The 12,086-nt window shown below is 40.6% G+C and overlaps 1 non-coding gene across 1 annotated transcript; it reads right to left on the reverse strand.

Annotated features, from left to right (window-relative positions):
- Nucleotides 1–11,272: 11,272 nt before the first annotated feature.
- On the reverse strand, nt 11,273–11,379 carry LOC120274258. The gene has a single exon (XR_005540789.1). It is a non-coding gene; the product is annotated as a small nucleolar RNA R71 (small nucleolar RNA).
- Nucleotides 11,380–12,086: the final 707 nt, after the last annotated feature.

Below are 12,086 nucleotides of genomic sequence, written 5' to 3' on the forward strand. Positions count from 1 at the left end.
AAGTCGGAATGCTCGAATGTGACTGCCTTTGTGCCCCTCCAAATGGATGTGCCCACTCGAATATGAGGAGGTTGGCACACACTCTAGCATCTCACACCTGACCTATGTCATCGCGTTTGAACCTTAGCAAGATTTCCTCCAAAATTGGTGCATTATGATCCACATTGGCCTATTTCCTTCATACTCGGCCTCACAACCCTACCGGCATAAAAGTAACATAAAAACACACATATTAATGTAAAAACCCGAGAAAAGTAATGCTCAACATAAGGAAAAAATGCTTCGCATTCATATCACACAAGCACTTATCAATATTGCATTTGGGATCCTTTTTCTATCTCTTAGAGAGAGTGTGGCTAGGGCTTGAAGAGGTTTTTCCTAGGATTTTGGAATGTTTCTACAGCCTTTGACATCGATATTCTTAGTAGGAGAGTTATTAGGGGAGCTTTCGATGGCTTTGATTCAGCGAGGTGTGCCCTAGGCTCGACATTGGAATCTTTGGAGACGAAGAAGTGGCTCCTTAAGACCATCACCATGGAAAGCAAGGGGGTTATCTTTATGAAGTTTTTGCATTCATCTTTGATTTTATTGTTGTTTTGATTTTGCCCCATGCAGAGCTAAAGTCCTAGTGGGTACTTGGACATGTAAACTGATAAGTGCTTGAGTAGACATATTTTTCTATATGTTTTACATGCATTGAGCATCATTTTTACCATGGTTTATGTCTTATATTGCATATTTGGTGTTCTTTTGTGCAATTAGGTTGTGAATGCCTTGAAGAGTCAAAGGAAGCAAAGATAAGCTGTAAAGACACAATGTTGGGAGTTCTTGTTCAATTCAATGACCATGAAATGAGAGGAGTTCATGAACGTGGACATGTGTGACAACTTCAAAGGAGATTCAAGTGAATTTACTAGTTGGAAGGGCACAAAGGTAGCCAGATCTTCATTTTCCTCCTCTTTGTGAATATTGCAAGATCTTTCAAGGATGCGCCGGTGAAGAAAAGTCTTATAGCCTACCACATGGAGTGTTTGGATCGTGGTTGTCAAAAATACTGCAGAAAATATTGTAGTAGAATTACTGTTTATGTGATCACGTCAAAATTCCTGCAGGCCACGCGTGTGCATGAGAAATCCGCACGGGCGTGTGGACGCACGCGATAGACATAGTTTGTGCTTATAAATTGCCATCTTGCCCTATTCTTTGACATCTTTTATGGTGCTCTTGATTGGTGAGACGGCTAGGGTTTGTGAGTTTGGAGGGTGTTCTTCACCAACTTTAAAAGTTTCCTTCACCGTCATAGTACTTGGAAAGCCATCGGTGACCTAGCTTCGGAGAGGAATCCTTCAAGATGTTGAACTACCTATCAAGGCCAATCATCACGAATTCAAGGTGGTTTTTCTCTATAATTTACATTACTATTCATTATATTTATCTTTATTTTGTAACTTGCCCAATGGAGGGCAAAATCCTAGTAGGTGTTTAGGTATGTAAACCCTAGGATCTTGTCTTTTATATTGATTTGTTTTATGTTTTCTATTAAATCCGAGTTGATTTGAGTTTTAATCTTATGTTCCCATTGCTTGCATGTTCTATTGATCCTTGTGGTTGATTCTCTATGCATGATTTGTTACTTTGATGAGAGAGGTCTTCATTAGAGTTAGAACTCCAAGGTTAAAGAGGGTAGAGAAGGTGAGTCATAAGATATTGGAGTGCTCCTTTCCCTTCTGTAGAGTGTTTCCTATGTCTGTGTTCCCCAGACTTTATGCAACCATATTTAGTGTGAGGTATGAGAGTGAGAGATTTCTCCACCGGGCCTTGTACGGGGATAGGGATCCTTCACCTAGAAATAGAGTTGGATCTATCTTTAGAAATTAGTTTCACTCTTAGGTATCCCTAGAGATTATTGCGGTCTTATGGGGTGTGAGGTGTTGAGATTGAGCAATTTCTCTACTGGGACCTTGTAGGGGACTAGTGCCAGTTGCTTGGAGACAAGAAATAGTTGTTCTTCGATTAGCTCAACTCATTAGACTCGGTTTAGAAGCATTTAGCAAGTCTTGAACTTCATGTCAGATCCTGGGTGGAGCATTGGCCGGGTATCTCATATTTATTGATTGAGATCTCCCTCCACTTTGCCCTTGAATATTAGTCTCTGGTATTCATGTCTTCATACATTAGATCATCACACCATCCCATTTATCATTAGGATAAATAGCGGAGAAGCAGTTAGTACTAGTTGCCCTGTTCCCTGTGGATTCGACTACCCAACTCTCCTGGTATCTTACTACTTCGACACCCGCACACTTGAGGTATAGACACGTAATTCGGATACATGTCATAAACCCTAGGATGATTTTGTTTCTTTTAATTGATGTTTTAATTGACTTTCAATTTTGTGCATTTATTGGATTGATTTTCCCTTAGAGTGACACTAGAGTTGAGAATCCATCTACGTGGCCCTTTGAATGAGTGACAGTTTCACTAGGGTTAGACTTAGTAAGATTGAAGAGGGTTGAGGGGGTGAGTCGAGAGGTAGTGGAACGTTCCCTTTCTCCTCCGATGTGATTTATCCTACCTCCATGTTCCAAGAGTTCTTTACGATCATGATAGAGTGAAGTGCTTAGAGACCTTCTCCGCTGGGCTTAGTTGTGTGAGCGACAAAGTGAAATGTTGAGATATCTTTAGTACTGGGGCTTAATTGTGATTAAGGATCTTTCGCCTAGACCAAGGGATTTGATCTAGATTAACGAATAAGGTTTATCACTTGGAGTTCCTAGAGTCTTAAGCAGTCCCACACAATGTGAGGTGTTGAGAGATCCCTTTCCTTTAGTGCATAGTATTGAGGGCTAGTCACGGTAGACCTTAGGTTTGGGACAGTGTATCTTTAGATTTCCATGACTCATTAGACTTTGATTTGGGAGGCATAATATTAGTCTTACAATTGAAACAATAGATCTAGGGTGAGCATTATCCGAGTACCCCACTTTACTATTGATTACCTCTTCTAATTACTCTTCCTTACTCCCTTTTCTTCTCTTTTTATTTTCATTGAAAGTTTGAATCATGATCATCAATTGATTTTCTCTATTAGCTAAGTAGCAATATTTTTTGTTTCTAAACATCTATTCCCTGTGGATTCGACTACCCACCCATTGGGAATTTTATTACTTCAACAACCCGTGCACTTCCGGCACACACGCAAGGGGTGTGTCCATGAGTTCCAACCTTTGGACTCCAAAACCATTTTTCTTCGACTTCTTTCAGTTCTAGGAGCATTTTGCCTGTCTTTACACCAATTTTTCTTCTGCGATTCATGATGGTAAGTCCTCATCTCTTCTTATCTCCTCCATGCCCCCATTTTCAAATCCATGTACATTTCAGGTGCTATTTTTCATGTAAATTCATGGTAAGCACTTTAGAATGCATCTATACAAACTTTAGTGAGCTATTGGGGTCTGATCATGGCATTTTTGCCATGGTTGGGTACCCATGTTGGTACGTGGTTAATCCCACGTGGTCACATAAGCTGGTAAAGTGTAGTCAGCATAGCCACATGACTGCGTGAGCTGACAGAGCTTGGCCAGAGAAACCACGTAACTGCGTGGCCCCCCTGGCGCACAAATAGCACCACATGGGCCCGTGGCCTACCTACATGCCCATGTGGGTTGGAACCATGGCCAATAAAGCAACTTGGGCGTGTGGCTTGTATACACACCCACTTGGATTCTTGCGCTCACCAAATTAATACCGTACTGACTTCTTTTGATGTTTTACTCGCTGGTATGGCACGTAGCACCAAGAAAATAGCTCACAAATGAATTCGCTAAATAGGGAGCCAACCCCACCACTAGAGATCGAATTTGCTGAACCTAAACATCAGTAAAGGTTCAAACCTCTCCAAAAGCTAAAGTTTGGATAGTCACACTACATCGATTTGTATGTTTTTGCGGAGCTCAGACTTGCTGACAAGGTTTACATTTCTCTGGAGGTTCTTTTCTCATTCTTCGTTGAACGCTCCATAGCAGACACAGATTTTGACAAGGAGGATACTATTCATTTCCGAGCATTTGGTTAGCGCCATGGGATGTCATTAACCCAGTTTATAGTCATGCTCGTCTTGTACAATGAGGATTATATTGGCGCAGTGATGTATGCACAGCGTCCTACAGATTATCCTACGAGTATTACTCTGAGCTTAGTATTTCATGATTTGTGTGGTGGCTACCTATTTATTCCTAGCCAGTTAAAGAGTTCTCTACTTTCACAACTAGCACACAGGTATATACATGCTATTTTTAGCTGGTCAGTGACTGGTAATCGTAATTGTATGGGTGTACTCAGCAGGTTAGATCTTCTATACCTTTATTCCATGAGTCAGAGGGAGGCTCTTCATCTGGGGTATGTTGTAGCCCACTACCTAAACCATTAGAGTCAGTATTTGTGGATTGGAGTACTCTTCACTAGTTGACACATCCCTTGCATGTGTATACCACAAGTGCATGGGTTGTCAAAGTAATAAAATACAATGGTGAGTGGGTAGTCATATCCATAGAAAATAGTGCTTGGAAACACAAGTATTGCTATTTAACTATAGTGAAAACAATTTAGGAGTTGTGTGAACAATATCAATGCAAATGAAAATAAATAAAAGAAGAAAGAGACACAATAAAAAAAAGGAGAGGAAATCAATATAAAACGGGGCACCCGGACATTGCTCACCCTAGGACTATTGTTTCAAGTGCAAGACTCATCATTATGCCTCCTAACTGATGTCTAATAAGTTATGGTCATCCAAAGATACATGGTCCAAAACCTAAGGTCAACCATGACTAACTCTATACTATGCCCTAGCAGAAAGGGATACTCTCGACGCCTTACACTATGTGGGGTTGCATGAAGCTCTAGGGATTCCAAGTGGTAAACCCTATTCCCTAACATAGATCTAACCCTTTGGTCAAGGCGAAAGACCCCTAGTCACGATTAAGCCTCAACACTAAGGATTACTTCAACACTTTATTCTGTTGCTCAGGCTACTAAGCCCCAGTGGAGTTTCTCTTAGAACTTCACTCTATCATAACCACTAAGAACTCTTGGAATGTGGAGATAGGTGATAAGTGTTTGTGTGATAAGAATGCGAAGTGTTCTTTCCTTATGATGAGCATTACTTTTATCGGGTTTTAACGCTAATATGTGTGTATTTATGTTACTTTCATGCAGATAGGGTTGTGAGGCTGAATATTAGATAAAGAAGCCAATGTGGATCATAAATGCACCATTTGGAGGAAGTCTTGAGAAAGTTCAAACATGAAGACATAAGTCAGGTTTAAGATGTGAGAATGTGTGCCAACCTCCTTGTATTCAAGTTAGCACAACAATTTGGAAGGGCACAAGAGCAGTCATGTTCACGCATTTTGGCTGGGGCATCTATAGCAAGATCTCCACCAACATGTCCGTTATTGAAGAACCAAAGCGATCTACGGCGTAAACATGTGCCCGTTTACATTACCTAGATGAAAACATGGATTCAGGAGTGTTTCGGGCTGGTACTGTAGCAGGGGTAATGCAGCAAGCATTGTAGCAAACACTGTAGTAGTTGCTGTTCACAGCCGGCCGAAGAAGGAGTAAAACAGAGAATCCACTTGGGCGTGTGGAAATTTCACACGCCCGTGTGAAAAATCCACAGGCGCGCCCACATGGGCGTGTGGATTCCCGATTCCAGTCATATTTAAAGCCGATTTCAGCTCCGATTTCAGAATTCTTTTCTCCATTTCTTCCCCAACTTGAGAGAGGCCGACGGCTAGGGTTTTGAGAGGTATTGGCTAGGGATTTTTAGAGGTTCTATGATTTCGACATCGTGCTCCGTTTGGAAGAAGGTTAGTGGGAGAGCTTTCGTCGGCATCGATCCGGCGAGGTGTATCCTATGCCAGACAAAGGGACCCTTAGACGAGTAGAGAGCTCTCCACAAGACCATCGTCATGACTATCGAGCGGGTTTTTTATGGATTCTTTGCTTTTACATTTGATTTCATTGATTGAATTAGCTCAATGGAGAGCTAAACCCTTTAGTTGGTACTTGGGTATTGGTGAACCCTAGGATGTATTCGTTTCATTGAACCTCTTTATTATGCTTTCAATTAATTGTTGTTTTATTTGAGTTCTAATCTTGAATGCTTGATTGTATGAATACTCCCTTAGAGTGACACTAGGGTTGAGAGTTCTTATTGGTAACCCTTGTGAGTGAGTGACACACCACGAGAGTTAGACAAAGAAAGATTGGAGAGGGTTGCGAGGGTGAGTCGAGAGATAGAGGAGCGTCCCCTTTCCCCTATGGTGTGATTTATTCTATCTCCATTTCCTCAAGTTCTTTGCGGTTATAATAGAGTGAATGGGCTAAAGGATGACCTTCCACTGGGGCTTAGTTGCGGGTGCAACGGAGTGAAGCGTTGAAGTAATTTTAGCACCTAGGGCTTAATTATGGCTAGGGACCTTCCACCTGGACCAAAGGGTTAGGTCCACGTCTAGGAAGAGTATTTATCACCTGGAATCCATAGAACTCATTGCAATTCTATATGAGTGCGAGATTGAGAGGTTATTCAATTTCTCTTCCGGGACATGTATAGAGTTAGGTATGGTTAACCTTAGATTTGGGACCATGTCTTTAAGGATCTCCATGACTCATTATTGCATCAGTTAGAAAGTATAATAAAGGGTTTTTACACTTGAAACAGTTGTCCTAGGCGGAACAATATCCGGGAACCCCATTTATATCGGTTGCCTTACCTTCTCCTTTACTTGTGCTCTCTTTCTTGTTCTTTTAGTTTTGTTATTTCACATCTTGTCACACATATAACTATTCATCTTTCTCTTAGTTAAGAAAAAATGTAAGTGTTTTTATTCCCTACTCCCTTTGGGTACGATACCCCACTCATCTGGGATTTTATTACTTCGACAAACCCGTGCACTTGCGGGACATACGCAAGGAGCGCTGTCAATAGGATAAACCACATCAGAAGGTAAAGGGGACATTCCTCTACCTTTTGACTTACCCTCTCGACCCTCTCCAACCTTGCTTTGTCTAACACTAATATAGTGTCACTCATTCACAAGGATTACCAAGATAGATTGTCAACCTTAGTGTCACTCTAAGTGAAAATTAATTCAACAAGCATTCAAGGATTAAACTCAATTAAAACATCAATTAAAAAAAAACAAAATTATCCTAGGGTGATAAGTGTCTAAATGTAGGTGTTTTCATATATATATCGTATTCACTTTGCATGTATTTTGTGACATTTGATGCCCGTTTTGTGCTTAATCATCTACTATTTGCTTTGTAGGGCATACGGAAGCCATGGAGAACAAGAAGATATCATTTAGCTGAAAAGACAAGAAAACAGGAATTTCATACCACTCTCCATACTACCCAGTATGGGGACCGTATGCATTGTTGCAGCGGAATGATTTGGAATTGTCTGCCCAGATTTCCATACTACCCAGTATATGGGGCCGTATGGAGGCCGTATGCACCCTGTATGAAATGCGAATCTAGGATTTTTGAGTGCTATACGAACCTTATACGACCTGTATGCCATGGGGGGCATAAATACTGATTTTTAGGCAGAACAAGGGGTTTTTTGCTGGGCTTATTTTGGGAGGCCACTTGAGAGGTTTTGGGGGGACCTTGGGAAGGAGAAGAAGGGAAAGGAAGATAGGAGATCATTCAAGGCCAAGGTCCAAGACTCTCAAGGCAAGAAGGCAACATCATTCAAGGGGAGATCTACCACGATTTGGCGGGGGTAGCATCATTTGGCATATATCTTATCTCCTCCTCCACCATTTCAGCTAGGCAGTGTCACTTATTCTATTCTTTTATGTTTCACTTGATTGTATTGCTTGTTGTGGGATGATGACACACTAGACAGCAAAGGCCACCGGGTGTTGGTGAACCTTGGTGGGTTTTATCATGTATTTTGGATTATTACTTGTTAATTCCATGCTTGGGTAATGTTGAGATTTAATCCATTGTTTTCATGCTAAGTGAATTGTTCGCATGTAGATGTGAATTGTTCGCATGTATTAGATCATGAATGGATTAGAAGGGGATACATGTATCATCATGCCGAGACATCAGGTGTTTGGTAGACCTCCATGAAGATTTAAGCTGAAGAAGAGTAGGCTTACTCCTAAGTGAGATTTCCTCGTACTTAATGCGTCGTAGGAATGTGGATTTGGAAGAAATTCCTATCTATGTTCGTATGGGATTAGGGTTCAATCTCCAAGAAATTTTGGTTGTTCTAATCTTGGAAACTCATGGTCCATTTTACCCTTGCATCTTTTATTCATCATCCATGTTTCATGATAACCCCTTGAGGGGATCTGCATACATAGGCCTTTGCATTACATTGAGTTTCTTGCTTGCTTATTGCTTGTTCTCTGTAATTTGTTGATAATCTTTTTTTAGTTTTAATTGCACCTTGTAGAGTAAATTTCCTCACTTGAGATCTTAGGATAGGTAATAGCTCGAGAAGGAGTAATAGGAGATCCTTAGCCCCGTGGAATACGATTCTCATGTCTTTATATGAGGTATTACTTAGTGATCCCGTACACTTGCGGGGAAGCAATAATAGGGCTTACAAGTCCAAGCACCCACTAGAGGTTTAGCCCTCCTTGGAGCAATACACAATCAACAATGAAATCAAAAGTAAATGCATGTAATCCATTGATAAAACCCACTAGTAGTCCCTATTGATGGTCTTGTGAAGCCGCCTCGTCTTCTTCCAAGGTTTCCATGTCAAGCCTAGGGCACATCTCACCGAATCGATGCTGATGAAAGCTCCACCAATAACTCTCTTCCTAAGGAACTAAATGTTGAAGGCTGTAGAAGCAGTCCAAAAACCTAGGTAAAGCCTCTCCAAACCATAGTCACAATCTTCTCCAAAGATGGTCAAAAAATGGGAAAAAGATCCTTCAAAACGTCTCAAGTCGCGGTATTTATACTTGCTAGAATCAGGCATCCACACAGGCGTATGGAATTTCCACACGGTCGTGTGGATTTCCAGATTTTAGTTACCTTCGAGTAGTAAACAGTAACTGCTACAATGATTTTGCTACAGTAACTGCTACAATACTTCACCAAAATGCTTATGAATCTACTTTTATCATCAAGGCCACATGAATGGACACACATCGATGTGGTAGATCATGTTGTGTCTTCAATGAAATCACATTGATGAAGATCTTGCTAGTATTGCACAAGTCAGAACACGTGAGTGTGACTACTTTTGTGCCCCTCCACTTTGCGTATTTGCTTGATGGAGGTTGGCACGCACCCATATGTATTTGAGCACAACATGTGTCTTCACATTTGTTCAATATAAGACTTCCTTAACAAATGCATTCACAATCTACTTTTGCTTTCTTTCATCAAACTTTATCTCCACAACCCTACATGCACAAAAGAACAAAAATACACACGCATAAGCGATAAAATCTTATAAAAGTGATGCTCAATGTAGGAAAAGAATACTTCATATTACTTATACACAAGCACTTATCGAACTCCCCCACACTTCAGGTTTTGTTTGTCCTCAAGCAAAAATAAAACATTGAAGCATATAAGACGAAAAATTGAAAGTGCTTGGCCTTAGGTTCACCGAAAGCATGCAAAAGAAGCATTCTACAAGTAAAGTAAAATTCCAACACCTAATAAGAAAAATCCATGCTCTAGCTAAAAACTTGAATAAAAAGGGACAACAACCTGATATCGTGTAAGTGTGTGTAAAGTCACTTAAGTCAACTCAACGTATACTCCTCAAAGCTCTAAGTGAGAAGGACTTATTTATGTACAAAATGAAATGGGAAGGTAGTAGATCCACACATTCTCTAAGGTAGCCCTTTCCTAAGCGGCTGCTAAGGTTGCATAGGTAGTAGCTCCACATTCTATTTTCCCTTTCGATGTGATTTATCCTACCTCCACATTCCAAGAGTTCTTTGGAGTCATGATATAGTGAAGTGATAAGAGACAAACTCTTCTTTTACTTAGTTGCGAAAACAACAGAGTGAAGCATTGAAGTAATCCTTAGTACTGGGGCTTAATTGTGACTAGGGGTTTTTTTTCTGGACCAAAGTGTTAGATCTATACTAGGGAATAGGGTTTATCACTTGGAATCCCCAGAGCTTCTTGTAACCCCACACAGTATGAGGCATCGAGAGTAACCTTTTTGATGGGGCATAGTGTAAGGGTTAGTCACGGTTGACCTTAGGTTTGGGACCGTGTGTCGTAGGATTTCCACGACTCATTAGACATCAGTTAGGAGGTATAATTAGAAGTCTTGCACTTGAAACAATAGTCCTAGGTAAGCTATGTCCGGGTGCCCCATTTTCTATTTATTGTTTTTCCTTATTCACTTTTCGTCTCTTTCTTATTTTGTTTATTTCTAATTGCATTGATATTGTTCACACCACTCTTGAATCATCTTCACCATAGTTAAATAGAAATTCTTGTGTTTCCGAGTATTATTCCCTATGGATACGACTACCCAGTCACCAGGGTATTTATTACTTCGATAACCCGTGTACTTGCGGTACGTATGCAAAAGGGCGTGTAAAGTTTTTGGTGTTGTTTTCAGAGAATAGGCATTTTGAAGCATTTCACACTTTGATATTTTAGCTATTTATCACTTGTTCTTTTTCATACTTTTTTATTCTTGGATCATTCTGATTTGTTTTTCTTTCTTTGGTTGTAGCTCCAGGTTATGACTCGAGAAAACACTTCAACTTTAGTTGAAGGCGATCTAGATATTGGAGGAAGAATTCATAGAAGGGGAAAAGAAGCTGGGCAAGAACAATCAAATCAAGCTAAGGTAGAAGGTGAAGGGTCTGATAATATGGCAGAACAGAATAAGTAGCAGAGGACACTTTCAGATTATGCCTGACCCGCAGTTCTTGTCATGCAGTCTAGTATTGTGCGGCCACCGATTACGGCTCAAAATTTTGTGCTCAAGCCGGGCTTCATCCAGATGTTACAGTAGTCTGTACAGTTTAATGGTTTAACCGATGAGGATCCAAACAGTCATATTGAGAACTTCTTGGAAGTGTGCAACATGCTCAAGATTAATGGTGTCATGGATGATGCTATCAAGTTGAGGGTCTTCCAATTTTCCTTGAAAGGGAGAGCAAAGGAATGGCTACATTCAATACATAGAGCGTCAATTACTAGGGAGGAGATGGTAGAAGCTTTTCTTACCAGATATTTCTCTCCTAGAAAGCCATTGAAGCTTAGGAATGAGATATCTTCTTTTGTACAAGTGAAATTGGAGTCTCTTTCCGAGACATGGGATAGGTTCCTTGAGCTCCTGCGAAAATGTCCCCAACATGGGTTCCCCGAGTGGAGGATTATTTAAACTTTCTATTGTGGTTTAAACCCAAGTACAAAATAGTTACTTGATGATCTAGCAGGAGGTACCTTAGGAAGCAAGACCCCCAAAGAAGAATGAAATCTCATTGAAGAAATGGATATGAGCAGTTATCAGTGGAACACACAAGACAGAAAGAAGGTAGCCGGACTTTATGAGATTGATGCAATCACATCAGTAGCGGCCCAAGTGGAGTCATTGAGCAAAAAGTTTGACACTCTAACTTTTCTTAGAGTGGCGGCCATGATGAGTTGCACTGGGTATGGGGGTGGATATACTCTATCTGATTGTCCGATTTCTATTGGTGGTACATCATCAGTGGAACATGTTGACTTTGTAGGTAATGTAATGACAAGTCAAGGAAATTCATATAGCAATACCTACAATTCGGGGTGGAGGAGCCACAAAAACCTTTCTTGGAGTAATCAAGGGCAATAGAAGGCCATGGCACCACTAGGTTTCCAACAACAACAACAAGCCCTGAACATGGAGAATCAAGTTTCAGCATTGGAGAACCGGATGACCAATTTAAAGAAGGCTTTGACCAAGTTCATTCAATCATCAGATACAAGATTTCAATAGGTTGAAGCCACAATTCGCAACCACAATGCATTATTCACAACTTGGAAAATCAAGTTGGTCAAATTGCAAAGTCACTATCGAAAAGACCTCA

Source organism: Dioscorea cayenensis, chromosome 12 (genome assembly GCF_009730915.1).
Source record: "Dioscorea cayenensis subsp. rotundata cultivar TDr96_F1 chromosome 12, TDr96_F1_v2_PseudoChromosome.rev07_lg8_w22 25.fasta, whole genome shotgun sequence".
Taxonomy (NCBI): Eukaryota; Viridiplantae; Streptophyta; class Magnoliopsida; order Dioscoreales; family Dioscoreaceae; genus Dioscorea; species Dioscorea cayenensis.